This window comes from Mus caroli, chromosome 13 (genome assembly GCF_900094665.2).
Source record: "Mus caroli chromosome 13, CAROLI_EIJ_v1.1, whole genome shotgun sequence".
NCBI classification, from domain to species: domain Eukaryota; kingdom Metazoa; phylum Chordata; class Mammalia; order Rodentia; family Muridae; genus Mus; species Mus caroli.
The window spans coordinates 45,024,299-45,039,190 of record NC_034582.1 but is presented as its reverse complement, the minus strand read 5'-3'; the positions used below and the strand labels follow the sequence as shown (position 1 = coordinate 45,039,190).

The window sequence follows — 14,892 nt, the reverse complement described above, 5'->3', positions numbered from 1 at the left end:
GCCTTAGAAACCATGTCTGTCTTCTGCAAGCCTCTGTTCAAGTGCCGTTCATCATCACGGTGCACAGGACCACAAGACACAGCACTGGAAGCTTTGCCTCTCTTCTGCAAGCTGCTATTCAAGAGAAGCTCCTGGTGATGCTGCACAGGACCACACTGGGCAGCTGTTTGGGGAGGCAGGCTCATCTGCTGGCAGCACAGAACATCAGCCATGCTGTGATTCTTGCTGTTCTTCCTTACAAGCTTGTCATCATTGTGGGACTGGTCTTTTGCTGATGAGGCAGAGGTGGAATTGTCAGGCTTATCCCCTATCTTCTTTAGGAAGAGATGGACAGTAGGAGGATCTGTGGGTATCATGTCAGTACTGGGATGCATGAGTTTAACCTTGTGGTTAGCATTGTCCATGCAAGGTGACTGATGTTTTAAAATCAAGTAAGTTGCCATGATGCTATTAAATTTTTTTTTATAGAGAGAGTCTGTAATGTCCTCGGAGTTATAGCCCATGGCCCCCATAGCTGCCACAATACTGGGGTTGGGCTTGCTGGTGAGTGTTTCTTGGGATAGGTTTCTTTTTGAAAATTCCTCACTGCCCTGCAACCACTGATGTTCCATAACATCACCTATCTTGGGCCTCTGCACAGGATCAATAGTGAACAGCTGCACAATGAGGTTGGCAATGTGTGCTGGGAGCTTTGATGGAATATAGTAATGTGGGTCTTGCATCTCCTCCTTCATCTTGTCATATGTTGTTGCTTTGAATGGGTAGTGCTTTGTCACCATGATGTATAGTACCACCCCCATGCTCCAGATATCAAGTGCCCTAGGATCATAGCTTTGGATGCTGAAAAGTTCCGGAGCACAGTATGGAAGGGTGCCACAGAACACTGTCGACTTCTGCTCAGTGTTAACCTTGATGGCCAGGCCAAAGTCACACAGTTTGATGTTTCTATTTGCATCCATCAGAATGTTTTCTGGTTTGATGTCCCTATGTGCGATGCCATTCTCATGGCAGTAACTAACTGCACAAACTATCTGTGTGAAGATGTGTCGGGCCTCCTCTTCATGTATGTAGCTCACCTCTATGATGCGACCAGCCAGATCACCACCGGAAGCGTATTCCATAACCATGCAGATATGTTCAGTGGTTTCCATGACATGGAACAATTTGGTTATATTAGGGTGGTCTACTAATTTCATGATCTCTAGCTCATTTGAAATCAGAGTAGCATTCTTCTTATCCTTTTCCAGAGTTTTCAGAGCAACTTGCACCTGGGTGTGGAGGTGGACAGCCAGTTTCACCTGAGCAAAGTTGCCTGTGCCGAGGGTCTTGAGGACCCTGTAAGGACCAATGAGGAGCTCCTGTTCAGAGGAGCTGGCCTTACAATCCTGCTGCATTGTCACTTCCTCCTGTTATTTACTGTCCATCCCAGTACCAACTCACAACACTACATTTCAAAAAATCAAAAGCAGATCTGTATTAGTTACACTTTTATTGTTATGTCAAAATACCATGGCTGAAAGCAGCATATAATAATCAAGTTGGCTCTGGCTCCCCAAGGGAGGAGAGTCCATCAATGGCAAGGAAGCTATGGTAGCAGGTAGCAGGAACAAGAAGGTAAGAGATCACGTCTTAACACATCACATGGCAGAGCACACGGGAAGTGGGCAAGGCTATAAATGCTCAAAAGTCCACCCTAAGGGATGTACTCAGGCAAGGCTGAACCTCTGAAAGGTTCAGTAACCTTCTCAAGCAATTTCACCAAAGGTGGGCCAACTGTTCCAATATGTGAGCCTGTGGGGGACATTTTTTTTATTCAGTCTACTGCAGAGTCAAAAAGGGAAGCTCATGTCAGTAAATTCCTACATAAAACAATCAGAGATCTAATCAATCTGATTAGAAATAACCTATGAAACTGAACATCAAGTTCTCAAGACAAGTGGTAAATAAATATTTTTAAAGTGTTTAACCAGCATGAAAATGCAGATTGAAAGCAACTTTGAAATTTCATCTCACTCCAACCAGGATGACTACCATCAAGAAAAAGAATCTGGCCGGGCGTGGTGGCGCACGCCTTTAATCCCAGCACTCGGGAGGCAGAGGCAGGCGGATTTCTGAGTTCGAGGCCAGCCTGGTCTACAAAGTGAGTGCCAGGATAGCCAGGGCTACACAGAGAAACCCTGTCTCGAAAAACCAAAAAAAAAAAAAAAAAAAAGAAAAAGAATCTGTGGGAATGCTGGTGAGGATGTAAGGTAAGAGGGGCCTTTATTTGCTGTGGGTGGGAGTATGAACTGATGCAGCCACTATAGAGTCAGTGTGGACATTCCTCAACAATTACATATAGAACTACCATATACATATAACTCAGACACATCTTCTGAGCCTATACCCAAAGGACTCCAGGATCTACAATAAAAACATATGCACCTCCAAGTTCATTTTACAATAGGGATAAAATTAAACACATCTAAATGTCCATTGATGGATGAATGAATAATAAAAATGTTCATGTACACAATGGAATTTTATTTACTGGCAAAGAAACTAAAGAAACCATGGCATTTACAAGTAAAGGAGTGTGTAAAACATTATACTGGAGTAACCTAAGCTTAGAAAGACAAATGCCATGGAAAACTCTCTTATATATGAATTGTTAATGCTATGTATTTAACATTGAATGCTGGTGATGGTCAGAGAGGTAGAGAGGGACTCTTAGGTGGTGAGAGATGAGAAAGAGGCCTTAAGGGAAAGGGGATAGTAGAACATATTGGAAAGGAAGGTGGAGGGGGATACAGGAGGGGAGTCTAAGGAGGAGTGGGAGGATGAGGAGAAGTAGGGATGGGAGCAGTAGCCAAAATGAGAACATGTGAAAAAGATACATGGAATCATATGATCTTATAAGTTCATTAAAAACTATAATCTAAAGGAAATTTGTATGCTGGTGTCATCAATAGATGAAGCCCCTTTTAATAGCTAAATTAAGTACATAATCCAGTGCCAGATATTGTCAGCCAGGGAAACCCCCAAAATGGCCACTGCTCCTGGTGGCTCACTAAAGTGTAATGGTAAGATCCTATCACTGGAGACACCACTTACATTGGTCACAGGACACAGAGAAATCAAGTTGAAGATGGGCTGGAAGTTTTCTCTCTACTGGCTAGTCTTCACAGTGCCTAAGGATGCTATCTTCCCAGTGTCAAAAACTGGTAAAGAATAGTCATCAAGAGTCTGATCCAGCTGTAAATCCTAGGAGCTACAATGATGGCTTGCCAAGCAAGATATGCCCTCTAGTGGAATTGTGGATAAGCTGTTCTGTAAACCAGATCAAGAACCCTTAGTGATGAGGTCACAGGTGCCAGGGTAGAACCTACTACTATTGTTTTGATTTCATGTTATTAAATGGACTTCTAAATACCCATGTTGATAGCCATAGACTGATGTTGCAGCCAACCTCAGTCATAGAAGCTTCTTATGCTGAGGGCAGGGACTGGTGCCAACCTTGCCAAAGTGGCTAGAATTCATGGTGGTGGAATGCTCAGCCCTAAGTATTCACCCACGTCCTAAGCTCACGACTTCAGGAATGTGATAGAAAAGGGGATGATGGGAAGAATGTGAGGGCCAGAAAATGGGGAGATGTGTAGCAAAAAAAAAAAAAAAGAAAAAAAAAAAAAAAAAAAAAAAAAGGTGTTTTCAGGACATGGCATGGCTTTTACATGCAAGAACTCACTTCCACTGTGGTATCCAATGGGACTGGGCTCCTCCACTCTTCATCACTGATACAGGAGGGGTCTATGAGACCCCATGGCCACCTAAGAGACTACTAGAAGGTACCATTGTTTGAGAGAGAATCATTTTCTTCAGTGGTGTAGCCAGTTTACATGATCTTGCTCAGAGAAACACTCCTCCATTGCTGGTGGGAGTGCAAATTTGTACAGCCACTATGGAAATCAGTATGTCAATTTCTCAGAAAGTTGGGAATAAGTCCAGCTATATCTGAAAGACATACCATCATATCACATATCACAACTTGCTTAAGCATGTTCATAGCAGCTTTATTCATAAGAGCCAGAAACTGGAAACAACCTAGACATCCCTCAACTGAAGAATGGATTAAAAAAATGCAGTACATATACACAATGGAATATTATTCAGCTCTTAAAAATATTAAATCTGAAATTTGCAGTCAAGTAGATAGAACTAGAAAAGAAATCATCCTTAGTGAGGTAACCCAGACCCAAATAGACAAACATGATATGTAAGTGAATATTAGTGTAAAGTAACCATGCTACAATCAACAGACCCAGAGAAGCTAAGTAACGAGGAGGGCGCTAGAGAGGACACATGGATATCTCCGGGAAGGGTAAATAGAACAAATTTTGTGAGTGGACTATGGGTAGATGGGGATGGGAACAGGAGGGATCAAGTGAGGGAGGGACGGAGGGAAGGAGTACAGGGAGAGACAACTGCAATTGAGGACATTGTGGGGGGGCGCAATATGGAAACCTAGTGCAGTGAAAACTTACTGGAACCTTTGAAGGTGACCCCAGTGAAGACTCCTAGTAATGGGGGATATGAAGCCTGAACTTATCCATCTATTGAAACCAGGCAAGGCTCCCAGTGGTGGAACTGAGACACCAAACAAATCACAATGATGGCTCAGAGCTCGTGGGAGTGGCCAACCAATGACTGGTCTAACTTGAAAACCACACCATGAGAAGAAGCCCATGGCCCACACTTCATGGGTAGCCAGGAACTGAAAGCTGGATGGCCCCCAGAGACCTCGGGTGGAACCAAACATAACTGGCCAAAAAAAGTCAATAAAGTAATTCCAAATTATATTCTGCTATACTCAAAGACCAACCAGTGCTTAGCCCAATTATCATCAGAGAGGCTGCCTACAGCAGCTGATGGGAGGAGATACAGATACATACAGTGTGATGGTTTGTATATGCTCAGTCCAAGGAGTGGCACTATTACAAAGTGTAGCCCTGTTGGAGTAGGCATATCACTGTGGGTGAAGCCTTTAAGACCCTCATCCTTGCTGGCTGGAAGTCAGTATTCTGCTAGCAGCCTCCAGATAAAGATTTAGAACTCTCAGCTCCTCCTGCACCGTGCCTGCCTGGACACTGCCATATTCCTACCTTGATGATAATGAACTGAACCTCTGAACCTGCAAGCCAGCCCCAATTAAATGCTCTTTGTAAGGGTTGCTTTAGTCATAGTGTCTGCTCACAGAAGTAAAACCCTAACTAAGACACACAGCCAAATATTAGGTGGAGTTCAGGGAACCCCAAGGAATAGGGAGAGGGAGGATTGCAGGAGCCAAAGGGGTTGAGTATACCAGGAAAACATGACCCACAGAATCAACTAAGCAGAGCCCAAAAGGGATCACAGAGACTGAAGCAAGAACCATAGCGCTGGCATGAGTATGTTCTATATGGATCTTCTGCATATCTGTCATAGCAGATTAGCTTGGGGGGTTGTGGGACTCCTATCTGTGGGAGTAGGGGTGTTTCTGACTCTTTTGCTGGACCATTTTCCTCCTGCTGGGTTGCTTCATCTGGCCTAGATATGAGTGTTTGTGCATAGTCTTATTGCATCTTGTTATGCTGTATTCATTTGATATCCCTGGGAGGCCTGCTTTTTCTGAAGTGGGAGAGGAGAGGTAGGGGAGGACTGGGAGGAGGAGAGGCTATGGTCATGATGTAGTGTATGAGAAATAAATAAATAAACAGGAAAACTAAGATGTCCTTGCTCTAGCAAATAACCTCTCACCCACACTAGAGTAATGCATTCTAATGAAATTTAGGGGCCACACATAGAGAGAAGACAGTAAGTAGGAGAGGGTGGGAAATGACTAAATTCATCCTATAAATCTCAAACAATATTCAGAACTATACCAAACAACCTAATGGTGCACTTCAGGTCAAGAAGTAAGTAGTGCCAGGTGTGGTGGCACACGCCTTTAATCCCAGCACTTGGGAGGCAGAGGCAGGCAGATTTCTGAATTCGAGGCCTGCCTGGTCTACAAAGTGAGTTCCGGACAGCCAGGGCTATACAGAGAAACCCTGTCTCAAAACAAAACAAAACAAAACAAAACAAAACAAAACAAAATAAAACAACAAAAAAAGAAGTGGGTAGCAATGCACACATAAAAAAAATCAAAGTTGAAATAAACAAAATGTTATCAGAAAGAATCAGAAAGAAAAAAAACAAAAGAACAAAGCTATTTGAAAATATATGCAAAAGTGACTAACCTTTACCCAAGCTAACCAAGAAAGATACACAAATTAATAAAATTAGAGAAAAGAAAGATGGTATTATGCCAGGTACCATCAAAGTCCATGTATGGACTGTTAGGAACTATTTTGAAAACTTTAATAAACTGGAAAAACTGGAAGAAATGGCACATTTCTAGACATGCATGACCTATCAAAATCAAGACAATAACATTTAAATCATATTAGTAGATACATTTTTTAAAGTAAAATGATAATTTAAAAAAATCCCTAAACAGAAGAAAGTCCAGGGCCACAAAGAAATGTGGAGAAACCTTATTGGACCATTGAAGAAATGGGGATGCTCACACTAATCCTTAGAAAGGAGAGGTATACTTCCAAACTGATTCTGCAAAGTCAGATTACCCTGGTACACAAAACCTAATAAAGATGTCACAGACAGAAAAAAAAAATAAGCCAAATCCCTTGATGAACACAGACAAGCATGAAAATCTTAAATGAGAATAGTCGGCATTTCACACCAAGTTCAGCAACACGTGAGATGAAATGGGCTCACCTGCCACTCATCATGGTTCCACATCTCAGACTGATAAATAATATAGCATGTAAACAGAACCCAGTGTAAAATCTCAAGCTCAGTCATAAAGAAGAAGTGTTGTGAGTCTCGGGAGCTGGAGATGATTGTGCTCCGTGTGACTAGCCAGTGTTAGTTACCTCTTGTTTTCTATCCTAGGTAGAGTCTAGGGTGCTGAGAGTGAGGCAGGGAGGGAGGAAAGGGGAGGGGTGGGGGGAGAGAAAGGGAGAGAGGGAGATGCCAGTTGCCTGAACCATCACAGACTGCCAATTTAAAACTCTGGCCTTAACAGCCCTTAGGATCTCTACTAGCTAACCAGCAGGAGCAGAGGCTAGGAGCATAAAACCCAATCTAAAGTGGCTTTGGCAAACCATTAAACAGAGTTAAGGATTCACAACACTGTAATGGTAAATGACAACAGGCAAGACTGTACCTGGATGTTGGATGTATCGATTAGGAAGCACCTCTTCCAGACTTGTAGTGTTGTACACTGCCGCTGCCACTGGTGCCCTCGGACTGAAAGATCTGCCTTCAGTAGAACAAGATGGGCACCAACTGTCTTGGCCACCCACCTCAAATTTCCAACTGTGAGTCCTGACCCATGACCTAATTGGTCACATGCACAGAACCTAGCCAATCAGGATGGCCAAGCAGGGTGAGCTCTCCTGATTGGTCGAGCTGAAGTCATGTGACTTAGACCTGGCATGGGGGGGGGGGCGGGGGGGCGGGGAAGGCAGTTGTCAGTAAAGGCAGGGCAGTGTAAGGGACAGGATGTTCCCATTCGCTTGTGCCTGCTCATGCCTGCCTCTCTTATCCTAATGGCTTCTCTCCACGGAACTCATGGCGGTACTTCTTCCATCCCCAGTTCCCATTCCACTTGTAAAAATCCTGGACTGGCTTTCTGAAGGTCAGCGTTAGGGCTTGCCTCCAGCTTCTAGCTCTCTTCCTTGAGGAACATGACAGTCCAGAAACTGTTCACTTGCTAGGTGGGTCTTTGTTAGCTGCTGGCTCCAGGGATCAACAGGACTGGAGATGTAGCTGTCTTCAAGGAGCTAATGGTCTGTAAGGAAAAGTGTTCTCCCCTTAAGGAGCCAGAGTGTGCACTGTTCTTTCCCCACGGCCCCTTTCTCTCCTTTAATGCCTGTACCTAATCTACATAAAAACCTTTTCTTAGTGAATTCTAGATTTATATCATAAAAAGTCAGGACTTACAGCACCTCCTTATGGAGTTCAACATCCTAAATTTTCAGAATTTTCCTCTTTATGGACAGGGTCACTCTAAAACTTTTATGTCTCAGACCTGGAAACTAAACCCCCAGACATCCCATATACGATTTCTCCTTTGTTCTACTTAAAAATACTTTCACCTACTTTTTGAATCAAGTCTTCAATTTCTTGTTAAAGTTTATAGATCTCCTCAGTTCTGCTTCCAGATCTCCAGCCATGATTCTACTCATTTTTCTTTTCTTATTAAATATTGTTGAAATATTCATTTTAAAGTATCCAGTTCTTGCTTAATGGGTGCATCATTTTCTCTCATCTCTCTGAGGACTTTAAAGAGGTTATATAGTAGGACACTATCAAAATAGGTATAAATCTGAGTAGTAAACAGTCATTTGTTTCCAAACATCTGCAAAAACAGACTCCAGTGTCAGAAGTTCATTAATTACTAGATGCATAGCTGAGGTTAACTGAAAGGTGATCTTGTTATATTTTTGACTGAACAGAAATCTGACTATTTTTTCATAAGGACTCAGTTTTTAAATCTGTGTTGTTGGATACTGGGGGAAACTGCAGTTGGGGGGTACTGTATGAAAGAATAATGAATAAATGAATGAATGAACTCATTGATTTAAAATATTTTAGATTTATTTATTTTATTTTATGTATATGAGTGTTTTCTTGCATATACATATCTGTCGGGGGTCAGAAGAGGTCACCAGCTACCCTCACCTGGTGGTATGAACAGTTGAGATCTGCCATGTATAAATGATGGCAATTAAATACAGGTCCTCGGCAAGAACAGGTGCTCAGGGATGGCCCCGCCCACAGTGGACTGAGCCATCACCCACTGACCATTCATTGAGAAAATGCTTTGCAGCTTAATCTCATGGAAGTATTTCCACAACTGAGGCTCCTTCCTCTCTGATGACTCTAGCTTGAATCAAGTTAGAGCAAAACTAGACAGTACCGGTACCTTCAAAGTTTTACAGAAGTTACTGTAAGCATGGGGCTCCTGATCTTATGAGTGTTTCCAGGTACAGATGATTTTCTGATGGAGAAAGCCTCCCCCAGGAGACGGGATACAGGTCCATTGATGTGGCTTTTACATTTTTATTCTGAAGCTCTATGTTGAGTTTGTAAACCATGCACCGTTGAAGAAAAGCCATACCAATAAACTGCTTTTATCAGTTCAAGAACTTGTGGATTTATCAAAAGACATAGGCTTAAACCTTGAGATTCATTTTTTTTAAATGTTGAATGAAATTTGGCTAAAACAGTGGTTCCTAACCTTCTTGATGCTATGACCCTTTAATACAGTCCTTCATGTTGTAGTGATCGATCCCCAACCATAAAGTTATTTTGTTCTCTACTTAGTAACTGAAATGTTGCTACTGTTATGAATCATAATGTAAATATTTGATATGCAAGATATCTAATATGCGGCTTCTGTGATGGTCTCAACCCATGGATTGAGAGCTTCTGGGCTACAGATTAAAGAGAAAATTATTCTCGGCATTAGTAATTATGAAATCAAAGTATCAACTCTGAAAAGAACATTGAAGAGGCTCTACATTAACCAGTCAAGCCAAGGTTTAATGTCTTATACAAAAATGAATAAACACTCCCATCTCAATAGTGTGAAGACTCAGGTCTATGCCTCTTGTCTGTTTTCCTGAGGAGGCCTGCCCACCCCAGGAACATCCATGCTACACCTCCCCCAATTTCCTGCCTTCCATGTCCCCTTGGGGCATACTCAGCAACAGTAAACTTCATCTGCTTCCCTAAGCTCCATTTTCCAGCCCACCACTCTTGCTGCATCCTTCATGGCCAGCCATCACCAAGGACAACCAGATGGCTAAAAGCCAGATTTAGAAAACTATAAGAGCCAGGGTAATATGGCACCAGCAGAGCCCAGCTACCCTACTACAGCAACCCGGGGATATCCTAACACAGCCAAAGCACAAGAAGATGGCCTTAATTCCAATCTTATAAGGATGATGGAGGCCTTTAAAGAGGAAGTAAATCAAATCCCTTAAAGAAATACTGGAAAATACAATCAAACAGGTGAAGGTAATGAATAAAGCTGTTCAACATCTGGAAATGGAAATAGAAACAATAAAGAAAACACAAACTGAGGAAATCAAGTAGGTAGAAACCTCAAGAAGAGAACAGGAACTATAGACTCAAGCATCAACAGAATACAAGAGATAAAAGAGATTCTCAGACATGGAAGATATGTTAGAAGAAATCAACACTTGGGTCAAAGAAAATGTCAAACCGTGCTTGCTTCGGCAGCACATATACTAAAATTGGAACGATACAGAGAAGATTAGCATGGCCCCTGCGCAAGGATGACACGCAAATTCGTGAAGCATTCCATATTTTTTAGAAAGGGAAACAAAGTAATCATAGGAGGCAGAAGGAGGGAGGGAACTGGAGGAGGTAGGGGGAAGAGTTGAATGGGAAGTCAGGAGCTTCTGGAGGAAGTTGCCTGAGAGAGGCCCACAGGGCAGGAGAACGAATGGAAATATAGAACTGCCTCGAGTTTGGTGATAGGGTGAGAATCACCAGAAGGTCCCAGAGACCTGGAACATGAACATGGACATGGAACCTGAAGAGGCTACCTCTTTTAACCAGGCAGGTCTTCCAGTGGAAGAATAAGGGCATCAAGCCACCCACAAGTCTTTCAACAAAAATTCATCTTCTTTAAAAGTAACAGAGGAATGGAGCAGCGACTGAAGGAAAGGCCAGCTGGAAACACATTCCATGAGCAAGGACCAATTCTTTAAATTATTTCTGGTTCCCTGTGGGAACCCCACAGGAAGACCAACATGATCAACAAACCCTGAACTTCAGGAGCTCTAAGAATCTGAGCCACTAACCAAAGAGCCCCAACCCCCGCACTACCACTCCTCACATAAGTAACAGACAGGAATCTCAGTCTCAGTCCTCATGGCTACCCTTTCTGACCTCAGTGAGAGAGAATGCTCATAATCTGACAGAGACCTGATGTGCTAGGATAATTAGAGGGAATATCACCTTCTCAGAGGAGAAGGAGAGGAGGATTAAGGGTAGGGATTCTGTGAGGGAGGGACCAGTATGGGGTACAGCATTTGGGATGTGAATAAATAAATTTCAAAAATAGTTAAATGCTTCAAGAGCTCCAGATTCAAGTGGTAGATTTAAAACTCAATTTCATCATATATATTCAAATCTTAAACTGGGATCAGGGTTTGTCTGTCACTCCAAAAACGTATTTATTGTATTTCTTCTATGGTCTAAATTTCAATGTGACTGTGACAGAATCATTGAAAAAATTATTTGGTAAATACTATGCAATAAAAATTAAGAGGCACAAAGGTGAAAAAAAAAATGTCAAACCTAAAAAGTTACTAACATAAAACATCCAAGAAATCTTGGATAGTGTGAAAAGGCCAAATCAGAGAATAACAGGTGCCAAGAGCCAGCCTTGATGCCCAGTGATTAAAGTTGGCTGCAGAGTTGGCAGGGACCTTGAGAGACCGATTCTCAACTCCCTATGGAAAACCAAAAAAATCTAGGATAGCTAAAACAATTCTGTACAGTAAAAGAACTTCTAGAGGTATCACCATCCCTGATTTCAAGCTGTACTACGGAACAATAGTAATAAATCCACATAGTATTGGCATAAAAACAGACTGGTTGATCATTGGAATTGACTCAAAGAACCAGAAATGAACACACACATCTCTGGACATGAACATTTTGATGAGGAAGCCAAAACCATACAGTGGTAAAAATAATAGCATATTCAACAAATGTTGGTGGTCTAACAGGATGCCTACATGTAGACTACAAATAGATCCATATTTATCACCCTACACAAAACTCAAGTCCAAGTGGATCAAAGATTTCAATATAAAACCAGATACACTGAATCTAATAGAAGAGAAAGAGGGGAATACCCTTGAATGCATTGGCACAGGAGACATCTTCCTGAACAGAACTCTAATGGCTCAGGCACTAAGATCAACAATTAATAAATGAGACCTCATAGTACCCAGGGGGCTGGTGAGATGGCTCAGCGAGTAAGAGCACCAACTGCTCTTCCAAAGGTCCAGAGTTCAAATCCCAGCAACCACATGGTGGCTCACAACCACCCATAATGAGACCTGATGCCTTCTTTTGGTGCGTCTGAAGCTACAGTGTACTTATTTACAATACGAAATAAATCTTTGGGCTGGAGCAAGCAGAATTTACCAGAGCAAGCTGGGTTGAGCAGGACTGACTGGATTGAGCAGAAGTCCTTTTTTTTTTTTTTTTTTTTTTTTTTACCATATATAATGGCGTTTATTAGGACAAGAGGCAGACTCACTTCCATCACTAGACTGAATCTTAGAAGCATTACTTTATGTGTAGATAAAAAAGTAGACATTAATTTCCTTTGGCACACATATTATGTATTGACCAGTACTTGCCAAAGTCAGTATTTTCTTTTTATTGAAATGTAACACCTCCATATGCTTCTGAACAGAGAATCAGTTTCAGTTCTGTTCTGTGCATGCCAGATGTCTTTTCATTACAGAACACAAGAGCTAGGTGAAGGATGAGTGCCAATCCCTCGGTTTTGGGGTGAGGAAACATTCTCATGGGGCGGGGTTCCTAGTTGCCCATTGGGTCTCTACTGTGGTTCAAAAGCAGGCCTGCATAGGCCTTATCTGCTGCCTTTGCTCCATATCTCATTGGCTTACTAGCTATTTTGAAAGCTCCCTATTAAATTTAAAGGGACATTTCTTTTAAATCTGTAAGAATGACAACCCCCCCCAAAAAAAACAAAAACAAAAAACAAAACCCTGCAACCTAAGGGCCATGCACAGAAAGAAGAAATGATGAAAATCTAGTAACTAAATACACAGACTTATACTGAGTGATTCTTCAGTAAAATATGCCCCCCCTCAAGAACCCTACCTGTCTGAATAGAATTATCATCCTGTTAGTCTGTCTTATTGCATTCAAGGCCCTCACAGTTGTGTAAGTGCCTCTGTATCCACGTTTACACTGCAGCCTCCTACACTGAGTCTGGATGATAGCATGTCTGAGAGTGCAAAGATTGACAAGTCTGTGCTCACTGGAATTTGACATTGCTTACTACTCTTTAGAATCCAAAGGCCCCATGTGAAGAAGCCCAGGCTAGTTCATGCAGGAAAGGTCATGCCAACCAAAGCCCCTGTACGATAATCTTATAATCACTAGAAATGTGAATAAGACCATCTTGGATCACTCATCTCCAGCCAAGACTTTAAGTGACCTCAGAGGTCAGCTCTACTGACCTAGCTACCCTACAGAATCACAACTAATAACACATTAATTTCTATAAGCCCATGAGTTTTGGGGTGATATGTTAAGCCAAAAGAGTGACTGGCACATGTGTCCTTAATATATGATGGAGATACTTACTACACATGACTGAAAAGCCCAGGCATGAAATGAAGAGGGTATGATTGTAGGTGTAACCATTTAGTCTGATAATTCGAGGCTCTTTATTAAAGAAACAAAAGCCACTCAAATACTCTCATCTTTAGAGGACCTAGAAGTTTTCATAGAACAGCAACTTTTAATATATATAGAATCTTACTCCCTTGGGAGATGACCAGGGGAGATCTGATATGAGCAGAATCCCAAAGAAACTCATAGTTTCTGCTCAGGACCAACCCAGAGCCTAAAGTCATCAATTCACTGTGAATGCATGCACAAGGCAGAGCTCTATCACCATCTGACTTTCACTGATTCAAATGTTCTATTACTTATCTCTTAAAATTTACATGAAGCTTTTCATTTTGCTGCTGGGGAAAATTGCAATACAAAATGAAACAATCTGCTTGAGCCAGTTGGATGAGTGTCTATACTAAGGGAATGGGCAGATAGGTTAGGTCCTCACTGGAAATCAACTGAGGCTTTTAATGTGGACAGTAGATACAGGTTGAAATGGGTTGAAAGGGGCAGAGTAGGAAGGGACATGCTCTTAATTGCAATTAAACCAGTTACTTATTTTATTCAGTGTAATTCATTTTAATGATGCTAGCACATACTACTTAAGTCAAGTCCTTCCCAACTCATAGATAGCAAATAACCTTTGCCAGGTTTGGAGAAAACACTCCAGTTTTCTCCATGTGACATGGGAAAACTAGGGTAGAAGAAAGAATAAAGATTTAAGACATAAAATATCCTGGAACTATGTACACACACAGACACTNGAGTGTCTGTACTCATTNGGGCACAATTTTATTTTTTCTAAAGCATTACTACAAATACAANTAAAAGAAATTTCTCCNCAAAGTAAGTTACCACTTCACTCTAGGTCCTCATGCCTCTTTGGTATCTATGGACAATTAGTGTGCTAGTGAAATTGTGAAGAGTATTAAATAAGCTATTTTAAAGCACCTAGTGCCTATGAACTTACAAACTGTGAGAGGTGAATGACACTAAGGGGAAGCTATGAATATATACAGGGGGGCAAAAGAGGTCTTGTACAAAATATAGAACCCTCCCTATAGGAAAAAAAATTACACTGTGCTAATCAGCTGCATTCTAACCTGAATACAAGACTTCTCAAATTTGGAATAAAATGACCTGCTTTACCATAGACAAAGATTCAGACTCATCCTTTTTTTTTTCAATATGTAAAGTAGAATTTAATGAAGAACTATCATAAATATCGATCTTAAAACTATAAAGTAACTTTGAAGCTTCAGTAATTAAACACAGAGAAAAGAAAAAGCCTTGTACTTTACCTATCACCATTTTTTATGGCATTGTAAAAAAATCACTAATTTTAAAATTAAACTTAGGAATATATATATATATATATATATATATATA

At 41.4% G+C, this 14,892-nt stretch overlaps 1 non-coding gene across 1 annotated transcript; it reads left to right on the top strand.

Moving 5' to 3' along the window:
* Window positions 1-10,313: 10,313 nt before the first annotated feature.
* Window positions 10,314-10,420, top strand: LOC115029177. Its single transcript, XR_003834731.1, has one exon. It is a non-coding gene; the product is annotated as a U6 spliceosomal RNA (small nuclear RNA).
* The last annotated feature ends 4,472 nt before the right edge of the window (window positions 10,421-14,892 follow it).